Source organism: Mustela putorius, unplaced genomic scaffold (assembly GCF_011764305.1).
Source record: "Mustela putorius furo isolate JIRA1106 unplaced genomic scaffold, ASM1176430v1.1 tig00000765_pilon_pilon_pilon, whole genome shotgun sequence".
Lineage (NCBI taxonomy): Eukaryota > Metazoa > Chordata > Mammalia > Carnivora > Mustelidae > Mustela > Mustela putorius.
The window spans coordinates 8362061-8373895 of NW_025421470.1; the positions used below are offsets into that span (position 1 = coordinate 8362061).

The window sequence follows — 11835 nt, forward strand, 5'->3', positions numbered from 1 at the left end:
AGAACTCTGATTGGAAGCCCTATAGATGTAGGTGGGACATGTGGGTAGTGGGGCTTCATTGTAGGGTGATTGAGAGGTTATCTGGTTTTCTCATGGGGGGGGGGTTCCAATTGTTAATACCTGTGTCTTTTCACTGGACCTATTTAGTTTCTTCAGGGACAAATCGTCCAGTTTCTTGCCTGGATTAAAAAACACCTTTTATCCAATGTTCTGGGGAGTGAGAGGGAGTAATATGGCTGTCCAGCATAGATACTCACTTAATTCTCATATTTTCCTTTCAGATCCTACTCTTGCTTTCTTGTCAATATTTTCTCCTTGAGGTTATCATACAAAATGCAACAGGAATTTAAAGGAAAAAAAAACTACCAAGGCTACTGAGATTATAGTTAGTTTGTGCACAGTAGAAAAACAGCAAAATTTTTGGGCACCTGGGTGGCTCAGTCGGTTATGCCTCTGCGTTTGGCTCAGGTCATAATCCCAGGATCCTGGGCTCGAGCCCCGCATCAGGCTCTCTGCTCAATGGGGAGCTGCTTTTCCCTCTCCCTCTGCCTGCCTCTCTGCTTATTTGTAATCTCTCTCTGTCAAATAAATAAATAAATAAAATCTTTTAAAAAAAGAAAAACAGCAAATATTTCACATGATTCTCACATCCACAAGGATCCTGACCAGTTTCCAAACAGCAGCATCACAAAAGTCTGGGATCAAGTTATTTCTTCTTGGCAGTTAGTACCTTACAGGGAAGTCACAAGGTTCCCTTGATTTTGCTGACCCTGCTTTAGTTTGTTTGTCTCAGATCTGAGGTGCTTTTCTCCTCACGGCCTGAGATGTCCATGATTACCCATAAATGAGATGTTGTTTTGTTTCTACAGTTCCACCTAGTGGTCAAGTTTCTGGCCCTAAGGCACACAGTTAACCACATGGGTTTGTTTTTATGATATTTTCATTTCCATATTCATTAACTTGATATTTTCTTTATTTGATTTGTAGTTTTATTTACACAGGTGTAAAACAAGGTGAAGAAGAAGAAAAAGAAGCAGCACTCCTTGCGTGTGGTTAACAAAATTGGAGTCCTAGATACTAAGACCTAAGAGTTAACTATTGTCTGGATGCTCTGTAAATCTCCTACTCATATCTGTCTAAATAATTTATTATTGTCAGCTCATCTACTGAGAACAGGATCCGAGAACCCACCGTGCATCTCGACATGGTTTTGCCTGTAGTGCCTATATCTGCAAGAAGATCCTTCTCAGGTTGGCTGATACCTCGTCTGCTTGTGGTTCTGTGAGTAGACTGGGGATCAGCTGGGTGGCTCTTCGGCTCAATGTAATCTTTCCTGGGGCTGTAGTCCTCTTGGCCTTCGACCAGGCTGAGACATCCAGATGGTTCACCCACCTGTGACAGGAGCCCCTGGTAGGACTTGTTGAGGAGAGCTGCCTCTGGGTGAGTGCCTGGGATTGAGAAGGTACTAGGGTCTCTAGACTGAAGAACCAGGCTCTGGGATGGGACAGGAGGGAAACAAAGCTGGAGGCTAATTTCCAGAACGTTGGGTATCAGGGGCATCTAGAAGGCTGGAGCAGCTTGAATCTGGGGGACTGGGCATTTCTTTTTCCATGGAGTCCTGGTTCCCTCTCTCTCCTCTGGCTTCTCCATCTACTTTTGTCAGCACTTCCCGTGAGGCAGCTCAAGGCTCCCGAAGATGTAAAGGCAGAACCTGCCAGGACTTCTGATGTCTCAGGCTTAGAACTGGCATGGCATCACTTCTGCCATACTCTGTTGGTTTCAACAGTCATGGGCCGACCCAGATTCAAGGGGATGGAAGATAATATTTTTTTGAAGATTTTATTTATTTATTTGAGAGAGAGAGAGAGAGAGAGAGAGAGTGAAAGAGAGAGCATGAGCAGGGGTGGGGCAGAAGGAGAAGCAGACTCCCCACTGAGTGTGGAGCCTGATGTGGGCCTCAATCCCAGGACCCTGGGATCATGACCTGATCCACAGTCAGACACTTAACCAAGCCACCCAGGTGCCCCGAGAGGATAGAAGGTGCTTAACATCTCTTGGTATGGAGAATGACAATAAACTTGGAGTCATCTTTATTCTGCCCAACTAAACAGAATCTATGTGTGGCTTAGGGCCGCCATCATAGATCGCCACAGACTAGGTGGCTCAAAACAACAGAAACTTGTTCTCTCAGTGTTGTGGAGGCCAAATGCCTGAAATCCAGGCTTGACGTCAACGGGGCCGTGCAGCCTCCAAGGACTCTCAAGAAAGGTCTCTAGCAGCTTCTTGGCTCCAGCTGACCCTTGGCTTGTGGTAGCAGCTCTCCAATCTCTGCTTCTGTCTTCACGTGGCTTCTTCCCTGTGTCTCTGACACCCAACCCCTTTCTCTATCTCTTTCCCACTTTTTTTCCTGTAAGGACACCAGCCACTGCATTTAGGGCCCATCTGATATTCAGGATGAATTCACTCAGGATCCTTGAACTTGGCTGCATGTGCAAAGACCCTATTTCCAAATGAAGTCACATTCATAGGTAGGGGGGATGAGGACCTGGACATATCTTTTTGAGGGATACAATTCAAACTACATAGCAAGCATGACTCTTTTTATGTACCCTGCTGAGAAAATATTCTACTCTCTGGGTATACGGTTTCACATTTTAAATTGTTCCAGAAATTTTAGTCAATATTTTTAAAATATATTTTTTCCTATATTTTTCTTCTGGGTTCACGTTCATATATATGTTAGACCGGGGCAATTTTGGGGAATGGGTAAAAAGCCAGAGAGTAAATATTTTGGGCTTGGAGGTCATACAATGTCTGTCACAAGTACCTAACTCCTTTATAATGTGAAAGATGCCATGAGTAATACATAAACCAATGTGTGGGGGTATTCCAATAAAACTTTCTTTTTTTTAAAAAAAGGTTTTATTTATTTATTTGACAGAGAGAGACACCATGAGAGAGGGAATACAAGCAGGGGGAGTGGGAGAGGGAGAAGCAAGCTTCCCGCTGAGCAGGAACCCAGTGCAGGGCTTGAACCAGGACCCTGGGATCACGACCTTAGCCGAAGACAGATGCTTAATGACTGAGCTGCCCAGGTGCCCCCCAATAACACTTTCTATGGGAACAGGTGGCCAATTGGAGTTGGCACCTGGGCCAGAGTTTGCCAACCCCTGTGCTAGCCCTTCTCGTGTCGGGCTCTCTGCTCACTGGGAAATCTGCTTCTCTCTCTCCCTCCGCCCCTCCACCCTGCTTGTGCTCTCTCTCTCTCTCTCAGATAAATAAGTAAAATTTTTAAAGAAATAACAGTGTAATCTATGGTTTAACTTATCCATTGGGGTTTTTTCTTCAACAGTTATCTTATTAATTTTTAGACAATCTGTTTGTTCTTCACCGACCCTCCCCACCCCCGACCTGGCTCTACCAATTCGCCCGATACTCCTGTTGTTCATTCACACATTATAAATGTATCCTTTTTCCTTTAGATGTTTCATATTCATAGTTCTGCATGCCAGTTGCTACCATAGAAACATCTATTTCCTTGGGATTCTGAAGTTGTTTCTTGTTTCTGTTACCTTTCATTCATAACGACTTGCTTTCCCAAGTATTTGTTGATTTTTGTTTATGAGGTTGTGCTTCATTTTAATTTGTGGGATTCCTGCAAACTAATTTGGGAAGCTTTCCGCCAGAGAGAATCTACATCTGATTTTGCCAATAGATGGAAGCCCCCTTTCTCCCATGCCAGAGCACTGAGCGGTCCTTCGAAGACTTTTTTTTTTTTCCTACAGTAAGAATCTCAGATTTCGGTCCCCCTAGGGGATCCTGCCTCAGAACAGCCCCACCCCTCCCTGTCACTTTAGGTTTAGGCTAGTTCCTGCCACTCGGATTCTGAGTTCTCCCAATCTCATCGCTCTGCCTTTAAGCCAACCCCTGAGCATTCCTTCCCTGGTCCTTGGTGGTTCCTACTCAGCTTCTAGTCACAGAAGCCTGGTGACACACATCTGTCCCCTCCCTCCCTGTCCCCTCCCCCAAACTTCCAGGAAAGACTCAGCTTTCTCTGTCAGTCTGTCTGTGTCCTTTTGTCTATTTTTTTTTAAAAGATTTTATTTATTTATTTATTTGACAGAGAGAAACACACACAACAAGAGAGGGAACACAGCAGAGGAGTGGGAGAGGGAGAAGCAGACTTCCCTGGGAGCAGGGAGCCCGATGTGGGGCTCTATCCCAGGACCCTGGGATCATGACCTGAGCCGAAGGCAGACACTTAACGACTGAGCCACCCAGATGCCCTCCTTTTGTCTATTTTATCACATCCTTGCAAATCTGTTCCACTTCCAGAAATACATCATGTCTGAGATCTTGCTGGGGAGCAAGTCAGCCTCAAGGCAACTAGTGTTTCATGGTCTGGAGACCGCTTTTCCGTGCAACTCAACTTATGTGGACATACACACTTTGGTAACTTGTAACTTTGGATGGGAACAAATGGGCTTGGGTGTACCCTCTTAGATCTCACCCTGCTCATAAATGGAGGAGCTTTGGTGCCTACCAGATGGGGATCTAGTGGAAGAACATATCCTTGTACACAAGGTTACATTTTTAGTTCACCTATGAAGTTAGAATCACAAGGGACCCTCTCCAGGCATTTGCCTGGGACCAGCCAAGCCCTTGATTACTCATTTGTAGCCTCTGTGTTGTCCTCCTGTCCTGTCCAGTGGACTATCCTACACTCCCATAAGTCTTACTCCCATAAGACTTGCTCTGATAAAATGTTAGGGTAAATGTAGAAATAAAACCATGCTTCAAGCGTGGCCTTTTGCAACAATACTAGTGTTTTGACCAGGGGCAAGTCCAAAGGAAGGAAGCTCTAATTGCAAAATTTGGGACACTGATTTTGTTGCTTACAAGGACCCAAGGGGACACTCGTTGCAATTCTGAGCCACTTGCTGAATCTGACAATCGAGACTGCTGTATTTGGAGAGATGGTCTAAAATCATTCCTGGCTTTTGTAATAGGAATAGCTGAAAGAGTGCATGCAGAACCCTCTTACACATGACCCCGGCTGAAGAAACAAACAGCCAACTACGCACTCACATTTATTTAAATCTCTGAACAGAGTTGTTCTCTGCTGAGTTATAATGGAGTGAGCTTTCCGAGGGTGTGATTTATGAGCCTTCCACATGGGTTTTAAATGGGGGCACTGACAGTTTCACTCCAGCGAGGGCTGGGGGAGCCCTTCGGCCCGGAGGAGCTGAAGTGAGCTGGTGGGAGACAGAGGGGAGGCCGGCGGGGCTGGATCGGGTCACCGCGAGCCAGGGGCATGGAGCCAGCCCCCAGCTCCTCCGTCCCTGAGCTCGCTCACTCAGCAACACTGGTTGTTCGTTTTTGTTTCTCTCAAGAAAGAAATAACACACGTTGACGTGAAGATTGAAGGTGGACTCTCTCTTGTGCCACAGACGGTCCCAGCGATGGAAACATGAACACTTTTCCCCGCCCACGCTTCTCTCTCTGTAGAACTGTCTGGTGGGTGAAGTTTGCATTTTGCGTGATTTTTCTTTTCTTTTCCTTTCTCTGTGGTGCATTCCAGCCAGGAGAGTGACGAGGGCACCGTTGGTTGTGAAATGGTGCCCTAGAGGTATGTCCACGTCCTAATCCCCGGAACCCGCGAACGTGACCTTGTTTGGAAAAAGGACTTTGCAGGTGTGATCAAGTTCAGGAGCCTGAGGTGAGATCATCCTGCATTATCCAGGTGGGCCCTCGGTGCCATCACAGGAGCTCTTGGGGAGGCAAAGGGAGATTCGACACAGGGAGGAGGGGGGCGGGTGGAGTGGAAGCGACGTAGCCACAAGCCAAGGATCACCAAGGACTGTGGGGACTCCCGGAAGCCAGCAAGGCAAAGGAAGGATCCTCCCCAGGCTCTGGGTGGGTGACCAGGGTCAACTTCCTCTTGCTCTGTGGACTTCCACAAATGGGGGAGAACTGAGGGCTCATTTGACCCAAACACAAACACCCCGCCTGGGTCCCCAGTGCGACGACTCAGGCGCGTGAGTCCACAGAGGTATTTGTCACTAGTTTCTGCTCATTGCCTTCTCTCCTCAGCTCCCTGCTCCTCACCCCAGCTGCCCGGCCTTTTCTGTTGCCTCTTGTCCCTTTGTTTGCATATATGTCGTCTTCTAGCTTATTTAATTGTCTGTCCAACTTTGCCATCCTTCGGGTTCAAGGTGGCCGTCCTATTTTGGCATTGGGTTAGACATTGTAAGAGAAATTCCCCTTAGTACACAGATAGGGAATTGGGAATGAGAAAAATGTTCTGTAACAGACAAAATAGGCATGAGGGACACTGTTTTCTTTTGATACTTCAAGCAGAAGAAAAGACTTAGAGGGAAGAGAACTTAAAGTGGTTTTTAAATTGAATTTTGTAGGATGAAGAATGGGTCCAGCTCGTGCAGATGTAAGCCGTGTGTATATGGTTGAACTGTGGGACCCCTCCTGGGGTCTCAGGTTTGATCCACAAAGCCAGACATGAGGGGATGGCCTCTTTGTTCCGATGAAACACTGAAGGCCGCAGAATGCAAGCGGAGGGCAAGAGAGAAGGTGGACCCTGCATTCAGCTCTGAATGGGACCCTGGATGTTCCCTCTCCAGCCCAGTTGGAGACTGGAAATGAAGACTGTGAGTATTTCCGGGTGCCTGGGAGGGAGGTTTCCATGATGCCAGCCACCGGGTCCCTGAGGGGTGGGGGTCCTGTGGGCCGAGGCTGTGGGATGGATTGGAAGCGAGATCAGAACAAGGGCGGGGGTGCTGCCGATGGAGAACGTCACCAAAGCCAAGCAAGGGGCTGACAAGAGTGGCCATACCGAAAGTTGGGGGCTTCTGGGACTGCCCAAGACTAAAGCCTGGGGTTCACCTGAGCAGCCTAAATTATCTGAAGAGCTACTGTAAAGCAAGCATGTTTTCAATGGCAAGTAGCTAGAATTTACTTTGACTTGCCAAGATCAGTAGGTCCTCCACCAACAGAAATGGAGGCTCGAGGGGTAATCAAAATTACAGAAGGAGTGTCTGCAAACCAAGGGGTCAGCAGAGATCTTATACACACTCTGCTCCACAGCCCTTCGAGACCCCCCTGCCTCTGCTCTCGGGCAGGCTCACAGCTGGGTCTGAGGCTGGGAGAGGCCAGTGGAGGTCCCGTTCGCGGAACACTCAGGTTTTCACAGAACTTCGGAGACAGCACTGTGGCGGGTGTGCATGGCACCCCTCGGCCGTGCTGAAGTGCTTCCTGCCAGCAGCTGTGAGCAAAAAAGGTGGCCATGGCCTTTGCAGGGCTGGCTCTCTTGGGGCTGGTGAGCCACAGTTCTGTGCTAGTGAGGGCAACAGTGACTACATAAGGAGCACTTTTGGGCACCCGGGTAGCTCAGTCAGTTAAGCATCTGTTTTCAGCTCAGGTCATGATCCCAGGGTCCTGGGATCGAGTCCCGCTCAGCAGAGAGTCTGCTTCTCCCTCTGCTCTGCACCTCCTCCCTGCTTGTGTGCACGCTCTCTCTCTCCCTCTCTCATGCTCTCTCTCTCTTACATAATTAAATAAAACATTTTTTAAAAATAAGGAGCACTTTTTTTCTCCTCCTCAGTCTAGCACTGGTGCGCATTTAATTTAGACACTGATAATACCAAATGTGTCTTTATATTCAGGTGAAGAAGGGGGTTTTACAGAGCTATGGGTCCCAAACCCCAGCCCTAACAGCTGCGGCCTGGGGGCAGCTGGCCTGTTCCACCACTGAAAGAGCATTAGTGGTGGACACACTGAATCCTGGGGACCACAGACCCTCCATGAGATCCCGGGATCGTGGCAAGGGCCCCGAGAATCTACGTGAATGATATTTCTCACCCACACATCAGTGCCTCCAGTATTCAGATGTGGGCAGACAGGGATAATGGAATTAAATGCACATTTATTTCAAGACCATTTGAGAATTCAGAGTTAATTGTTTGTCATGGTGATTTCTCTAAACTGATGGGAGCTACAAATGGGACATTTGTGTGACGGACACAGTCATGTCCCGCTTGTGTCCTTTCTGGGTGCTCTGTCTGACTTCCAGCTGCCCAAGGGCTCCCTTGGCCCCAGCAGCCTGCAGGCCATAAGACCTAGTACACTTGCACACCTCCTGGGTGGCCTTCCAGCTGTGCCTCTCCAGAGTAGGTGTATAAATACCCCAGGTCTCTCGCCCCTTGCATGGGATAATTCTGAAGTGAGTTTTCTCCCAGTTTCCCTGTGGAAGTAAGCCCAGCTACCAGAGCTGAGAGTTGGCTTCCCAGCATACCTTCAGTCTTCCCCTTGTCACTGTTCCACTTCCTATCAGCCAGGTACATTTCTTGTACCTCAGAATAATAAATCATATGCCTCCAACTCCAGTCTCGTGATCTGCCTGCAGGAGAACCCAAACCAGATAGCGGATGTCTGAGCAATTTATTTTTTCTCTTCACACACTTTTTTATTGAGATATAAAGTATGTACAACAAAGTACACAGAAATTTAGCAAGTAACTCAATAACTCTCTGGTTTTTGTTTTATTTATTTATTTGAGAGAGAGAGCAGTGGGGGAAGGGAGAGAGAGAAGCAGACTCCCCATTGAGCAGGGAGACCATTGCAGGGCTTGATTCCAGGACCCTGGGATCATGACCTGAGCCCAAGGCAGATATCCAACGACTGAGCCACCCAAGTGCCCCAATAACTCTCTATTTGCATATCCCAGGGTCCTGGAATCAAGCCCTGCAATGGTCTCCCTGTAACTACCACTGTAACTACCACTGTAACTACCACTCAGACCAAGCCATAGAGCATTCCTAACATGTCTGCAAGCTCTCTCATTGAATCTGTGAATGTTATTGCCTATGGAAATTGATTGCTATTTTTTACTGCTAGGTTATATTCTATTGTATGAATATCAGACAATTAAAGAAATTCTTTCAACTTTTAATGGACATTTGGGTTGTTTCCTTCTTCAGGCTTTTGGGAATAAAGCTTCTTGTATGTGTTCTGTGGTACACCCAAGCACTCAGTTCCCAGGAGCGAATTGCGGGTTGTAGACTATAAGGACCTTTTGGACCATTCTGGCTTTCACAAATTGTCCCTTCTTGGATCTGCATGTGGACTTAGGAAGCCCTTCTTTCCCGCTGAGCTTTTTCGGTGGTGAGGACCAGAGTTTAAATGTCCCGTATCTTGCACCACACCCAGTACAATTTGGGGCGGAGTGCTCAACAACTACTTGCACCAGTCCTCTGACTCACAGGGCTTAGGACTAAAGACCCCCCTGCCTCTGGGTAGTTATCTTAGATATCCCCAATCACCACAAGCCGAGGCTGCATGTGGTGTCTGCTTTCCTGTAGCAGGCAGGGTGTGGTCAGGGAAACAGGATGGGGCGGTTATCAAAACAGAGGCTTGCAGGAGGGACCCATGCATGAGGGGCTTGTCTGGCTGTGCTGTCCTTCTGGCTGAGTGTAAAAGGCTGCTCCTGGGAGCATGGAAGGGTCAGGAATCAACTGCTGCCCCCAACCAGAGTGAGAGGTGCATGCCAGGGACAGCAAACAAGAAGAAGAGGGACTTCCAGTTCTTCCTTCAGCCCTGTAGTCTCCTGTTGGCAGAGCCTGACAGAGCCACGTGGCAAAGAAACAATGGACTGTGTAGAGCCCTGAGACAGAAAGGCTTAATAATTGCCACAATTAGAGACCTGGTTTCTACCAAGACATTAATTGTTCCCACCTTCCTACCTGGCACCTCCAGGCCTTGCAAAGTCCTGGGGTATGGCTGGGATCCCTCCAGGGAGATGCCCTAACTTGTGTCCTCCTACTCTAGCCTCCTTATGCTATCTGCAGCCCAAAAGATGGAGGTCTCTCCTCAGGCTGCCAGCCGGGGAGCTCTGTGAAGGGGGCTGGGTCTAGGCCAAAGGTGTCATCTTCAGGTGTAGTCCAGACCCTTCTCTTTGAGGAGCCAGGAGCACTGATATCATGCAGAAGACAGAACGTCCTTCCCGCCAATCCTGGCTGCAGCTGTTCCCAGGGAAGTAGTAGGCACCTTTGGCTCTCAAATGCTCAGGGAACAAACACTCCCTAAAACTGCAGATACTTACAACAATAAAGGTTTACTTGCTGTGCACACTATATTCACTCTGTCTCATGTTGTCCTCATCCTGGTACCCGAGCTGAAGATCCAGGATTCTGCTTCCCTCCAGGGCAAACTGGTTCTGTGGCAAAGAAGGAGCAGATGGCTGCACAAAGCTTCCGTTCAGAAGCCTCACACATCACTTCCACTCATATTTCATTGGCCAAGGCCAATGCAGGGTGAGGAGGTAGAATCGTCCCACAGCGGGGGCAGAAAATACTTTGAATAGTGGTACGAGGAAGGCTTGAAGGCACATTGCCCATGCAGAGAATCTCAGTGTCAATATACCATTCCACTGGGATTCAAACCACCCTCCAAAAGGCTCTCTTTTGAGTTAACACACGGAGACTGATGTGAGAAGAGCAACCAGCTTACCGGTTTCCAAAGGGACCAAACTATGAATTCCAAACTGCAAATTTAGGAATGCCTTTCCCTCCAAGATTACACTATACTTGACAATGTCATCTGATGAGGTGAGCTCATCTCCCACTTCAGAGAGTATGCTTGTCACTTGTCCTGCCCTCAGCTGGGTCTGGTGCCCTGAGACCCTCTGATTTGACTGGTCAGAGGAAACTTCTAGTATTCTGAAGGGTGGGCAAGGAGCAGACATTCAGAAAGGGAGTAAGTGGCTTAGCATTCAGGGTGTGGAACAAATGTGCGAGGGAGGAAGGAACCTGAGTGTGCCGCCACTCCTGGACAATCTTTCAACCAGTGCTGTTTCCAGCATGACTCTGGACTCTTGCCTGGAGATATGGAACTGCTGCTCCCAGTTTCCGAGACTCTCTGCAGCTCTGTGGCAGGGAGCCTTTTGTTTCTTATAACCACCCCCCCACACCTCCCTCCAGCAAGCAGGGTTCAACTTTCTCCCTCCTGCCAAGTCAGATAGCATTTGTCCATTATGTTTTCACCTTTCAAAATATTATGAATTTCTCCTCTTTTCTGATGTTTCTTCTCCCAACCTTCTGTTCTTGGTTTTTCTGTCACTTTTGTGGGATTTGAGGAGACCACAGAGTTTACCATATGTATGTTGCAGCTGCTAAGTTAATATGTGTGTGCTGCAATACCTTCACCTCTAGGATAGTCTAGACAGCTTCCCATGTGGAGGAGGCCTTCCTCCCCAGGGGCCTTAAGGGCCCGGAGTGGGTCCAGGAGGGAGCACTGGGGGTCCTGTAAGGCTTCTGCTCTCCCTGGAGACCAACCAAAATGCTAAAGTGCATACTTAACCCAAATTACATCCCCCTTGTTTTAGAGGAGAGCCTGAAGAGCAGAGAAACAAAGCAATCCCCTGCACCCCACAACCAATGACTTGAGGCAAAATGATTGCGTTATGGACGTAGTCAGGAAGAACAAGGTCTGGGCGTGGCCAGCGAGGACCAGGGATGGGGCGTGTCCAGGGAAGAATGAGGATTGGGTGTAGCCAGAGAGAACTGGGTTGAGGCGGCCGGGGAGAAGGAGATCAGAGCTTGGCCAGGGAGAGCAGAGACTGGGCAGGGCCAGGGAAGACGAAGGTTGGGGCGTGGCCACGGAGACCGAGGATTGGGCTTGGCCAGAGAAGACCAAGGTCTGGGTGTGACCAGAGAGAAACAAGGTCAGAGCGTAGCCAGAAGAACAATGACTGGGCGTGGTCAGAGATGAAAGAAGACTGTGCATGGCCAGAGAGAAGGAGATGGGGTATGGTGGGGGAGAAGA

General features: G+C 48.4%; 1 long non-coding RNA gene across 1 annotated transcript; it reads left to right on the forward strand.

The window, feature by feature from the left end:
* Positions 1-565: 565 nt before the first annotated feature.
* LOC123393205 lies at positions 566-8609 on the forward strand. Its single transcript, XR_006607942.1, has 3 exons — positions 566-1281; positions 5582-5719; positions 6417-8609. It is a non-coding gene; the product is annotated as an uncharacterized LOC123393205 (long non-coding RNA).
* The last annotated feature ends 3226 nt before the right edge of the window (positions 8610-11835 follow it).